Source organism: Rhipicephalus microplus, chromosome 2 (assembly GCF_043290135.1).
Source record: "Rhipicephalus microplus isolate Deutch F79 chromosome 2, USDA_Rmic, whole genome shotgun sequence".
NCBI lineage: Eukaryota > Metazoa > Arthropoda > Arachnida > Ixodida > Ixodidae > Rhipicephalus > Rhipicephalus microplus.
The window spans coordinates 187,862,424-187,876,457 of record NC_134701.1 but is presented as its reverse complement, the minus strand read 5'-3'; the positions used below and the strand labels follow the sequence as shown (position 1 = coordinate 187,876,457).

The 14,034-nt window shown below is 49.4% G+C and overlaps 2 protein-coding genes across 2 annotated transcripts in view; one reads left to right on the top strand and one right to left on the bottom strand.

Annotated features, from left to right (window-relative positions):
- The window catches only part of LOC119169646 (uncharacterized), a 375,903-nt gene that overhangs the window by 179,325 nt on the left and 182,544 nt on the right, over window positions 1-14,034 (top strand). The gene's annotated exons all lie outside the window — the stretch shown is intronic.
- LOC119169645 (paired box protein Pax-6) overlaps window positions 1-14,034 on the bottom strand; it is a 59,294-nt gene that overhangs the window by 19,215 nt on the left and 26,045 nt on the right. The gene's annotated exons all lie outside the window — the stretch shown is intronic.

The following is a 14,034-nucleotide window of genomic DNA, read 5'->3' as shown; positions in this document are numbered from 1 at the left end:
AAGGGTCTAGCAGAGCTGTGTGACATTTTCCGGTTTACTTGTTAACCATTTGTACCAAATGCTTAAGTTAATTAGGCGGTCACTGAACACGTGGCGGTCAATCATGATCATAATATTTCATTTGCGACACATGGCCAACTTTGACCAAAACAGCTGTGCTGTAAAAAAGAAAGATAGTAAAGAGTCACGCCATCGTTGTGTGCATAATGAATTAACTTTCAGGATATCCTTTCTGTATAGTGTCGTGTGTGTGTGTGTGTTTGTGTGTGTGTGTGTGTGTGTGTGTGTGTGTGTGCGTGTGTGTGTGTGTGTGTGTGTGTGTGTGTGTGTGTGTGTGTGTGTGTGTGTGTGTGTGTGTGTGTGTGTGTGTGTGTGTGTGTGTGTGTGTGTGTGTGTGTGTGTTTGTGTGTGTGTGTGTGTGTGTGTGTGTGTGTGTGTGTGTGTGTGTGTGTGTGTGTGTGTGTGTGTGTGATCAACCCTCTCCCCGCGCGCGCAGGTGTGGGGTGGAGGAGTTGATTACAAGAGTTCGCTAGAATTTTTTTTTTTCATATGAGAACAAATCCACATCGCGTGCAATATTTTCACAAGTACGGGCCCTGCGTCTTCACTCGAGTACGAATGCATCGCTTACTTTATCGTTCTCCTTTAGCTTGTAAAGTATCCAGTGTTCGTGAGGGAGACACTTGTACGGAGAATCGGCAAAATTCCTTGCACAAACACGGATACTTTCGACTTGACGCATCGAATCTCCAGCGGCATCCGATTCAAAGTGCATAGGCCCGGACACGTCCGCCGGGGCAGATGATGATGCATTGGCCATGCTGAGTTTGCAAACCGGTTTCGTCGCGAAAATGATCGCCAAACGATGAGCCGATTGCGCAATCGACGCTCTGTCACGAGACGGTGGCATGGTTGCGTAAACGGAGCCGTCTTGCATGTAATTATAACGCCCCTTACTCACAATGCAATCCTCGCGCAATGGCTATAGTAGGCGAATCTGCTCTGTCTCATTTCCTTTATGCCTACAAAAACGGTTCTATGTACGAAGAAAGGGTAAATGACGGCAAGGCGGCAATCTCAGCGGATGTCCGTGAGACATTGTTATGCGGTTATGCTAATGCTTTTAAGTGTCTAGGTAACGCTTACCATGGCAGCGATGAGAACACGTGATTATCCTGAATGTGGGTTGACATGCAGAAGACATCATGCCCCACTAGATCTGTCGTCGTCCGTGTAACAATTACATATGTCACCAGAACCTTCGGCTATATAGTAACATTGGGTCACTGTCATGGGCAGACAAACGCAAAGAAAAAAAGAAAACTCAAGAGTGCCTGCGGGCCGCATGGTCATAAGTTAGCATATTTTGAGGGCAAGGCAAACGAGCATATATAGTCTATTCTTTTAAACTGTGGACTGACTCTCAACATCAAGAGAATTTGCCAACGGAAAGTTGTCTTCCATGCTTCATCTGCATTGTGAAAGCGCAGTGTGAATAATCAAGACCTCTCTCTATATATACACGCGAGAGAGGTAAAAAAAAAAGAGGGATCTCTAAGCTTCGCTTTTAGCATGTTGAACGCGACAGCGATATCCTATAATTTCAATCATAGTTTCAATCACAGTAAACTTTCAATCACAGTTTATGAAATCTGCATTTCATAAACTGTGATTGAAAGTTGGGAGATGGAGTGAACGACACAACGAAAATCACTGAAAAGAGTTTCCGCTGGCATGATTGAAGCTGGTGCTTCACGCTGCGAATTTGGGCCTTCACTCTCTGCAGCTGCGATGCTGAAGAAACGGTAACCTCTGTTTGACACCTTGCATCAACGTATACTGATGGCGATTCTCAGTTCTCACAACATCTGCAAAGAGTGAGAAAGCGCAAAATTTATAAGGGAAGGAACCAATTTGGTTAGCGTATTATGAGTGGATGGGATACTTGCAAGCTTTGTGCAAGCTTTGTGCCATCGATTTCTTCGTCGGCTGCACTGGAAACTTCTGCATTCGCGACTGTCGCATCACAATGCGGAGGAAACTCTCGCGGCCTTTTTAGAGGTGGGCACTTCGTTGCACTTGAACGCTGTTTTGGTTTGGAAAGGTAAGAAGGGAAACCTTCGAAAATCATGGGTACGACGTCTTCCACCAGTCTCGGTCGTTCTCGGGGCACCGAAACGATGGCTCCGTTCACTGTGCACACGTCCGCACGTACAATGTCACTGGTGTCCAAATGTTTTTCACGCACGCGAGCATTCTTTGAGTCGAACGAAAATCCGGCAGTCTCTTGTCGCGGGATTGCACGTTTTCACCTGTCATTGGCTTGCCCCTCTAGCAACGCCAGCGCTGTGGCGCGGAAAGTGCGGTGAGTGACGCGGGAGTTTCATGACCATATATATATATATATATATATATATATATATATATATATATATATATATATATATATATATATATATATATATATATATATATAATTTGTCCGTCGTGGTTATGATAGAATTTTTTTGCTCACAAAAAATTTACAGCGTCCAACTACTTAGAACAAATATAATGAGATACGTATCAACTTGTTGCATTAAAAATATATCACATTTGCGCAAAATGTGAATATAGAGTTAAGAGGTTCACTTATAGTAACGCGATTTGGGGAGAACAGATCTATGATGTGTTAATAAGTTTGCGTTTTGAACTCCCTTGTGCTTCGCGGAAACCAGTACTATAGTGAAGGGCAGAAAAGGAAGTCCCATGAACAGCCCTTCCCAACGTTGTCGGTATTATGAGAACATAGATCACCTGATCCGAGTGTAGGTCAAGTGTATGTTCGTAGAAAAGCTAGTTTGTCAGTGTAGGGACGGCGTAAGCTCTCCCATAGTAGAGTACCTGGTACTCTAAATCGTTACCCACTTTTTCTAACCCCCCCCCCCCCCCCCAAGTGTATGTGCCCTGTTACTGGAATGGTATGAAGCCTTCGTGTTTTGTACATGCTGTTAATAAACTTTTTCTAAACCAGGTCAAGTAATTATGATGTGAGGCCCGAGGGACGGCCTTGTGCTCTCTCATAGTAGAGTACCAAGTACACTAAATTGTTAAACACTTTTTCTGACCACACAGTGTCGCGAGCTCAGTAAAGAGGTCTACGGCATGACTCTTAGCTCTCTCATAGCATGCAGTACTAGGTACTCCAAATCGTTAACTACTTTTTCTAAACAGACAGTGTATATGTCGCATTAATGGGGCACATGTCGTACACTACGGAACGGATCTATGCTGAGTATGCTCTCCCATAGTAGAGTATACCAAGTACTCAACATCGTTAACCCCTGTTTCTAATCGCACACAGTGAGGCCCACGGGACGGCTCTATGCACTGCCATAGTAGAGTACCAAGTATACTCGATAGCGTTAACCACTTTTTCTGAACACACTTAAAAGGGCTCGTGCTATTTGTTAGAAACAATATTTGTGAGAATGACAGACAATTATGCCGAGAAAAGTACAGGGGATATTATCGAACGCGTCTTTCGAAGGTCACAGCTTCGGTTCTTGCCCACAGCAAGTTGTCTTTTCATCTGCAGTTTTCTTTCTTCGCATTTACATGACAATTACTTCTAATAATGTTCCCTATACTTTCCTTGGCATAATTGTCTGTCAATTCTAACTAATAATTTCCGGGATTGTATTAGATTCCCTCTCTCGATCCTCTTTTAAGCCTGGACAACCTAATGCTCTCCCTTGGAAAAAGTACATTGTATAGTTTAAATCATCCACCATTTGTTCTAAACAGAACAAACGATATCTAATAGCAGAGTAAATACTCTAAATTGTTAAGCTCTTTTTAAACACAATTTGTTTTAAACACAGCTCATGAGTCATTTAAGCCCGCCAACCGATATACTATTGGAAACTCATTCGCGAGTAGTTTCGAAGTCTCAGCTATCTACATTACAGCGCCGTGGCGTGGTGATTCTTATACGAACGGGAGTAATTGGCGAATCGTATATATACTTTTCACGTTGCTATACTATATCGGCCACGTTTGTGAACCTTGCGAACCACTGCGCCTGTTGCGCAATATCTTATAACAGAGGCACAAGCCCGTAATCAAGTCAGCTGGATGATGTTTAGGCAAAATTGCCCATATAATGTCCCGGACGTCCATGTTTGAGCGCCACGTCGGTCGTAGGCAGAGTATTCATTTTAGGCGCCAGCTATAAACCTCAGGTGGCCGAAATTTGCAGACCCCGGCGTCCCTCCCAGTCGTGTCATGCCTTTTGGACACAAAGCCCCAACAAGTATCATATTATTGTACTTTCAGGCTAGTTAAACACCCATATTCCCAGGATTTTCTCCTGTAATCGTTTACATTTATAGAAATTCTGTGCATCATTGAATGCAACATCGTGCAAGCTCGTCCGTTCCGCGACGCGATGAACACTATATAGGACTATCATAAATAATTCTTTGTATTCCAAAAAAACTATATTTTCAAAAGTATTAGACACACACACACAGGCGTGTGCACGGGGAAGGGGGGGGGGGGGGCAGGGGCGTCGGCCATTCTCAATAGTCACTTAAGGGGAGCGCAAAAGTGGGCTCCATTCATTGACTTAATGAGAATGGAGCACTAAAATTACCCTTTGGGCCCCCTCCTCTCCCCCTAACGGGAACCCCGCGCACGCCTATGCATGCGTATATATGTACGGTGGTACCAAAAGAACTACGAAATCCCCATGTGTACACGCCCCCCTCCCCCTCCCCCCCCCTCTACAAATGTTCAATTGCGCGACTTTGGTGACACTCCACCCGTCCAGACGATAATCGAGCTCATCCCATACATTTTGCGGCACAGGCCTGTCAATCACTTGCACGGCAACAGCAAAACCGAATTCGGGATCGACTAAGGATCGCGGTGTTGGTGCGACCTGTAAAGCGCCATACAATTTAGCTTGATCAGTTCGCGGTTCCTTTTGTATATTTGCATGTGTGTACGTAAAATACTTTTAAAATATATCCTTTTCGAAACGAATGAGTTATCTATAGTTCCGTATGCAATGCTCATCGAACCCCTGCGGGAGCTCGCTCGCTGTATAGAGATACACTGCGTTGTTGCTATCAATCATAAGCATCGATAGAGTTATCACTGCAGCTCGCCGTCCGTTGGAGACGTGCGCGCGCACCTCAGCGACCGTTGCGACAATTTAAGCGGCGTTTTGCTCCGGCAGTCCTAACAAGACCCGGGGGCGACTCGCCCGATCAATCTCCACACGCGCGACCGAGCCGTTTTCCTCGAAACGCAACTGCCCCCGAAATCCGCCCCTCCCGAGTCGCGCTAACGAGGAGAAAAAACTTGTTACGAACTGAGAGCCAGCTTGTCATAAACAACCCCCCTCCTACCTACGGTCTCGTAGGCAATGCCAAACACACACCCACACACACGCACACTCGAGAGAGAGAGAGAGAGAGAGAGAGCGCACTGCCGATTTAAATCCTCGACTATCTCCGCAACGCAAGGCGCCAGGTCTCGACGCTCGCAGTTATGCGGAGGGGGAAAAGCTTATAGTTTATGCTCCGCGTTATGAGTCGGTCGGGGACACGAGCTCGACTCTGTTTCGCGAACTCGGCCTATTATACTGCGGCCTGGACTTAAGCATCGCGGGAGCACCACGGCACAGTGTGCAAGGGTGCGGCGGTCGCTCCGGGCGCCCTCGGAACCCGCGCATAAGCTGCGGACCCTGATAATTGAGTACAGCGCGTCTTAAGGGCCTAGTGCCCTCTGGTGTGTTGGCACAGCTCAAAAGCTAATCAGAGTTCACCCAGTGGGCGCACTTCAAAACAATGCATGTGTGAACAATCTTGATCGCCATGACCAGGAACACCGCCTTCATTTTCATGCATCCGCAATTTGGGGATTTGGTTCTAGATCGTGTCGAAATACAACCGGTAGCTTTCCCGGTCAACGTTCTGTCTTTTTTTTTCTCAATGAACACTTACGTGCACGACAGGTGTGTTTTGCCGTTGAAGCCCCTTTAACGTAATCTGAGCACTACCACTTTTTTTTTCTCTTTGCAATAACTTTATACGAATCTGCAGTTTCAGCGTAGATAGTGAGCTTTTTCGTAGCGTCAATTGTCCAGGTCTCACCTCGAACTTGGCAAATCACTTCGCAATGTTCGGGGAGGCTGAAGTCAAACACCGGCAAACGCTTCCTAATACAGATGCGCATACTAAATTCTATGCAGTGCGACGCTTTCGACGCGATGATTACAGGAATGGCTGCCAACCTATATGTTTTTCAGAGACAGCAGATGAGACGATTCATACAAGTCTAGATAAACCGGGTACTGTTTTTTGAACAGTGCATTATACAAAGAAAAAAATGTTGGGCGAGCCAAGGCACCCCCTTTAAGTACCTTTTACGAAAAGAACTTGAACATAGTCCAAGCAGGATTTTTCATTCTCAATGCGTTTGCGTAAGGGCGTAAAGTCTAACTTACAGCTTTACTGAATCTAATTGAAGATTTCTTTTTCGCGGTGGGCGGACACACTCGACGTCTCGCATTCAAGCCGTCGCTAACACTGCGCGCAACTACAGAGCGAGACGGAACGCTGCGGATAGATGAGAGGAGGGCAGGCGCATGCCAGGGCAGGCATCGGATGACGAGCAGCGCCTGCCACGGCTGCCCCCGCCGAACGAACGAGCTCTCTTTCTCGGCCAACGAAACGAGCAGGGAAAACTGCAGTCATGCGCCGCCGCAAGACGCGCTGTCGTCGGCGTCCAGGGAGAACCTGCCGCGGTGGCAGCCCTCCCTTGCATGGACTCCGGACCCTCTTTCCCTCATTCCTGCGCCCTCACCGCGCTGGGTCGGGCTGGCGCCACATCGCAACCAATTTTCCGCGCTGCTAAAGACAGGAGCGGATTAACGCTTTGCGTCCGCCGCCCGCCGAGCTGCCCCGGGGGAGAATTCGCCGTGCCGGGAAGAGATACGAGAGCGGTGGTATTTCCATTCCCTCCTCCACATCTATTCCTCGAGATGGGATGCACGTGCGCGCTTGTGTGTGTGCCTGCCTTGCGGAGGGATACGAGACGGGCGTCGCGGCAGGGCCAACGTGTCTGCGTCTGCCCCCGGGGGTGCTTGCTCTCGCTGCCATCATGAATGGATGGATGGCGGAGGGGAACGCTATGATTCGCTCGTTTGCGGCCAAAATGGGGAAACGAAAGAAGCGGCGTGCCGAGTGCGCTGCTCTCCGCGAAGTTTATATCGTCAGATTGCCGTTCTTCATTTCTTCTTTCTTTATTCGCGATGAAATAGTTTCTCTGTTTCGTTCTCTCTTTGTTAGCATATCTGCGAATCGCGTAAACGCGTGCAGCGGGGTTCGTTGAAGTGGCGTGTCCGTTCGTGTGTCATAGACACAAGACATTGAAATCACTATAGCTTCTTCACCGGATCACATGAGTGCAGTATAGCATTCATAACAACGCTTACAGTGCATTTGTTTATATGATACAGTGGAGCTGTCTAGTACACGTCAAGCTCCTTTGTGGGCGCTGTAAGTGTTTGGTGCCTGGGTGTGTGGGTGAGTGAATGTTCCGTATGTTTGTACTCAAATTATTTTTTTATAATTTGAGTACAATTTTTTTTTATACACCAGAAAATGAGCAGACGGTTATCTGTCGCACTATTTTTAGATGTCAAAGGAGCATATGACAATGTTTCTCACGAAGCCATACTTGACGCCCTCGAGTCAGTTGGTTTGGGTGGGCGAGTGTACCGCTGGATCCAATGCTACCTACATATGAGATCATTGTTTATGCAAACTGATGATGGGCCGACTTCTGAACATTATACACACCGTGGTGTTCCTCAAGGTGGTGTATTGAGCCCCACACTGTTCAACCTGGTTCTGATCGGTCTCGTTGAACGCATACCAGATTCCGTGCAGATATCTCTCTATGCAGATGATATTTGTGCCTGGACATCAGGTGTAACACGTCCTCAGGTACGTGCGAGACTCCAGAAAGCAGCGAATTCAATATCGGCGTACCTTAGAGAACAAGGCCTCGAGATTTCTCCTGAGAAATCGGCGCTGGTCGCGTTCACGCGGAAGGCAATGACGTCATATCCCATCGCCATCAATGGACACAGTGTCTGCTACGCCAGGACCCACAGGTTTTTGGGGGTCACGATCGATCGAAATCTCTGCTGGAGTCCCCATGTGGCCACTCTAAAGAAGCGCCTAACGGCCATCGCACAACTTTTCAAGTTCCTCGGAGGCAAAACGTGGGGCACATCAGTGCACGCGATGTTGCATTTGTACAAAACGCTGTTTCTGGGGTACCTGCGGTATAGCTTGCCGGTTCTGACGAACGCTTGCAAAAGCAGTATACGCACAATAGAAAACGCCCAGGGCCAGGCACTCAGAGTTTGTCTTGGATTACCACGCTGTACATCAACAGCGGAAACCATCGCAATCGCCAAAGATCATCCGGCCACAGTGCACATTACTTTGGAGGTGCTTAGAGCTCATATTAGACACCTTGCTCGCGCCCCTGCCCACCACCTAGCTTCGCTTCCAGAAGATCGACCGAGTGCCTCCTTCTGTAAGAGAGTATTGACTTTCCGTGAGTGCCTTCCAACAGTCTACACACCTCCGGAACGGATACTAACACCTCCTTGGTGCTTGGACCGACCAAAACTGCGCTTGACAGTGCCGGGGATTCGCAAGAAGGCGGAGCTCTCGGCGCCAGCTTTAAAGCAGATGATTCTACTCATGCTACACGAAGAATACAGAGATCATGTCAAACTTTACACGGATGGCTCGACAACTGTTGGAGGATCTGCAGGAGCTGTGATCTTCCCAGCAAGAGCCGAAACCATCCAGTTCAGAACGTCACACAAGACGACATCGACAGCCGTGGAGCTCGCGGCACTCCGCAGCGCACTCCGCAGGATTGACCAAGAGACACCACAAAAATGGAGCATTTTTACTGATTCGAAACCAGCTCTCCAATGTCTACACAATACTCTACGTCGTGGACCTCAAGATCAATTGGCGCTCGAAATACGACAACTGTACCATCACCTAATAGACGAAGGACATGACATATCTTTTCAGTGGTTACCAGGACATTGCGGCATCATCGGTAACGAGCATGCCGACAATGCAGCTAAGAATGCTCACGAAAATGGAGTGATGGAACCCATTCCACTATCAAGAAGCGACGCAGCAGCAAAGATTAATACGCTTGCGCAGGATGTCGCAAGGTCTATGCGGAATACGCCCGGTTTTCTCCACACCCGTCTTCACCGCCTGGACCCATGCCTACGACTTACTATTCCATCTGGCCTACCCCGATCCGAGACGACCCTTCTCTGCCGTATGTGGCTTGGGGTGTCTTTCACGAACGCTTTTGCCTGCCGCATCGGAATGAGAGACAGCGCTACATGCGACCATTGCGACAATGACGAAACAATTGAACATATTTTATGTCAGTGCCCTGTTGTGACTGGGGGAATTTGTCGGGCCTTGAGCCATCCAAGGGTCAGGGCGAAGACGGGCCGAGGAGCCGGAGCTGATAACTTGAACGATTTATTTACACTATTTTACATGATGTTGAAGGTAGCGTGTTACATGGAGTAAGCATCATACTAGATGATGGAAGGAAGCTCTCTTTCCGAGCGTCCTGCGCTCGCGTTTTTATGCCCCCAAAGAGAGAAAGTCACACCGCCTCCTTCCCAACCTGGGAAGGGAGGAGAGGCCCGCCCAGTTCGCTGCCCGGCGAGGGTGTAACACACACAATACACGACACCACTGGCACAGTGCGAGAACGGGGAGTCGGACCCGCCGAGATGACTCTTCGAGGAAACATCGCTCGGGAAAGGCGCCATGGAACGTGAGGAATGTCCCCGAAGATGAATACAAAGCGCTCGGCTCATTGTCCGCTGAATGTTGACGACCCAAGCAATGACCACTCCTTCTAGGCAGCCCAGACAGCGAACAGCCCCCCCCCCCCCGGTAATCTGTCGGTCGTGCGTGCCCAAAGGGCTTTTTGGCAAGACGAGCCGACGACTCCAAGGAATTCGCAGTACTACTGCTGTGTTGTTGCCGATTCTGGACGTCTCAGGACGCGCTGCGAAGCCGGAACCATTCCACGCGTCCAAGCGGCGCCCAGACATGGGGGCCGATCACAACAGCTCGTCCGCCGCCGGGAAAAAGGACTCGTAGATGGGCAGCCCAACGCTGCACCTTGAAGAGGCCTGGCAGCGCAGCAGCTCTGGAACGGCTGCGGCTCAGGTTTTCTCTCTCGCTCAAGTGGGGTCAGCAGGTCCGTAAGTAGTACTCTCCGTCGAAGGGGCCCCCGCAGGTTGAAGGCTGGGACTGACATTAGTGATCAAATCCGCACAGTACCCAAGCAGCGACAAGGCGGTACACCACCCCTCCCGAGATATGCCAGGCTACTGAACTCTTAGCCCGTTGTCGGCATAAAAGCAGCCACACTAGAACGTTGCCTGGAACGTCCCCAAACAAAGCAATATGGCAACGCTCCTAAAGTTTTGAAGAATTTACCTTAAATAAATTGCACTCAAGCCGCAAGTCGCATAGCCTTGAGGCAAATGGCGAGTGAGAAGTGAGAAGGTCGGGAAACTCAACTAACAAATTATATCCCTTTCTCAACGTCTGGCCGTGGCAGGCAGACTAAGTAACAGGTTCACCATGCAGTAAAGGTTAAAAAAAAATCCAAAACGAAAAGATACACGGAATGACATAACAAAATAAAAAACCCGGGCTGTCGTAACTCAATCGGAATGCGCTTGCTCCTTCAAGGGAACCGCCTCCGGGAATTTTGTGGCAGGACATATCAAGGTTAAGATGTAGCGGTACCCTGACTTTGTCACAGGCAGGGGGCCCACAACGTCCACGACAAGGCGGCGGAAAGGTTCGCTAATGAGTGGCACCAACTTTAAGGGCGCTTTCTGCTGGTCGTGTGCTTTGCCTATTCTTTGGCACACATCGCAGGATTGCACATACCTCTCGGTATCCTTGAAACAATTGGGCCAATAAAACTCCCTAAGTAGACGAGTCTTCGTTTTCTTTTTGCCAAGATGGCCCGACCACCCGCCACCGTGACACAGCTCCAGTACTTTGGCTCGGTATTTCTGTGGAACCACTAATTGATCATAGTGCACCCCCTTCGAGTCTTTGTACTGACGGTACAAAATTCCGGCGCGGCGGTGCAAAAAGACGTTCTTCCGCGCCAACCCCTCCTCCCCCATATCGCTCAACTTTTGCAGCGTTTTATCCTCGGCCTGTTCCGCAGCGATAACCTCCGGGCTTACTTTCGATAGCTCCAAGAACCCGCCCATGCAAGGTAGCACGGAAAGAAGGTTAACTTCCTCGCTGGCCTCACTGGAACTCTTAAAGCTGCTTTCGCCATCGCTCGGGACGTTCTCCTGATTCGCGTCTGCCCTTGTTTCGTCGGGGGCCTGTGCCTCTCTATTTTGGGAACTGCCGAGCTCCTTTGCGATCTCCTTTGCCTTAGACCGCGTTAGAGCATGTACAGTGTGTTCTCCAAAGCTCAGACCTTTCTTTCTTAACAGGTCCTCCGAGTGGTTAGAAAAAAGGTAACCGTACTGCTTCGGCAAACTTTGTGACACGGCAGCCTCTGTTTCCAGTTCTCCGAAGGGACCCTTGATGAGGACTTTGGCCACTGGCAGACACACACTGTCTTCCTGCGCTACCTGTCTGATCCACGCGCAGTCTCCGGTGAACCCATCCGCGGGCACGTAAGATGGGTGTATTACATCCATAGTGGCCGCAGAATCGCGTAGAACCCGGCAATTTTGCCCATTGACAGTCATCTCTCTTAAGTACGGTTCAAGTAACCTCATGTTCTCATCAGTATGGTTAAAAAGGGAGAAAACGAGTTTTTCCTTACGGCAACCCACTGCTAAGTGCCCCGGTTCATTACATCGATAGCACACAATGGGTTTCTTTGCCTCAAATGCTCTGTCGCGATTCTTATCCTGTTCTTTCTCTTTGCCAGCGCGTCCACTCATGGTCGATTCCCCGTGCGTGTCTTTTTCATTCGTCCCTCCTGGTGCAATAGGGGCATAACTGTTGCGCTCAGACTGCTTAGAATTCTCACGGTATGGTTTCTTTGCGGGTTTGTTGCGCTCTCTTATTTCCTCACGCCTCATGGTGTACTCTTCAGCCAGTTCTGCGGTACGCTCCAAATTCTTTTCCCCGGGCTGATCTAATACCCATAAGCGTGCTTCGTCACTTAGAACGTTCAGGAATTGCTCCGTGCAAATCAACTCGACTACCTTGTCATGGTCTCCAAAAGCTCTCTCGCCCTTAAGCCACTCGGTGAGATTGCACCTCAGACTGTATGCAAAATCGGCAAATGATTCACTGCTACGTTTGCTACTATTTCTGAAACGTCGTCGGAAAGCTTCAGCAGACAGCCGATACCTCTTTAGTAGCGCACGCTTTACAATATCGTAGTCATTCGCCTCATCTCGCGGCAAACGAGCCAGTACATCCGCTGCCTCGCATGGAAGCACGGTCAAGAGCATTTGTGCCCATAACTCACGCTCAAACTTGCCTTCGCAACTTCTCTCAAAATTGACCAAAAATAACCCGATATCCTCTCCCATCTTAAAAGGATTCAGGAGGTCTTTTATTTTTGGTGCCTTGCTTACTGGAGCATTGAGTGTTGCGCCTCCTGAGGTAGTTGCCCGAGCTATTTCTAAGTCTAGGCGCTTCTTATCCAGTTCGTGCTTGCGCTCGCGCTCGCGCACGCGTTCCTGCTCTTCTTTATGGCGCTCGCGCTCCTGATCTTCCCTTTTTTTTTTTATATCCTCCCACAACTCCACGATCTCCTCGTCATCTCTGCTTGCCTCCATAGCCCTGATGACTTCCGCCTTTTTAAGATGTTTCCCGCAATCAATCCCGAATTCCCCGCATATCACGTCTAGGTCCGATCTGTGCAACCTTCTCCAAGCCATGGCTGCTACTTTTCTGCCGACAAGTTTCTCAAGGGAAAGCGTTGAAGCAAGGTTCCCGTGAACAGGCTTCCAACACTCTTGTTACCAGGAAGAACTAATTTAAGCCTGGCAACTCTCAAGGAGAAAAGGTCGTGCACTCACCAAGCCGGAGTCGAATTCCTGCGCAGATCATCTCACCGCTGCCATCCACTGTTGTGACTGGGGGAATTTGTCGGGCCTTGAGCCATCCAAGGGTCAGGGCGAAGACGGGCCGAGGAGCCGGAGCTGATAACTTGAACGATTTATTTACACTATTTTACATGATGTTGAAGGTAGCGTGTTACATGGAGTAAGCATCATACTAGATGATGGAAGGAAGCTCTCTTTCCGAGCGTCCTGCGCTCGCGTTTTTATGCCCCCAAAGAGAGAAAGTCACACCGCCTCCTTCCCAACCTGGGAAGGGAGGAGAGGCCCGCCCAGTTCGCTGCCCGGCGAGGGTGTAACACACACAATACACGACACCACTGGCACAGTGCGAGAACGGGGAGTCGGACCCGCCGAGATGACTCTTCGAGGAAACATCGCTCGGGAAAGGCGCCATGGAACGTGAGGAATGTCCCCGAAGATGAATACAAAGCGCTCGGCTCATTGTCCGCTGAATGTTGACGACCCAAGCAATGACCACTCCTTCTAGGCAGCCCAGACAGCGAACAGCCCCCCCCCCCCCCCCGGTAATCTGTCGGTCGTGCGTGCCCAAAGGGCTTTTTGGCAAGACGAGCCGACGACTCCAAGGAATTCGCAGTACTACTGCTGTGTTGTTGCCGATTCTGGACGTCTCAGGACGCGCTGCGAAGCCGGAACCATTCCACGCGTCCAAGCGGCGCCCAGACATGGGGGCCGATCACAACAGCCCCCAGTACAGCTCTCAGCGACAGTCCCTCTCAGCAGTGTTTGCTCGCCTCGACGACCAGCCATTTTCTGAGCAGTCAATCTTGGAATGTCGGAAAGATCGAGCTTCACGCCAGAAAGCAACGAAGGCGCTGATG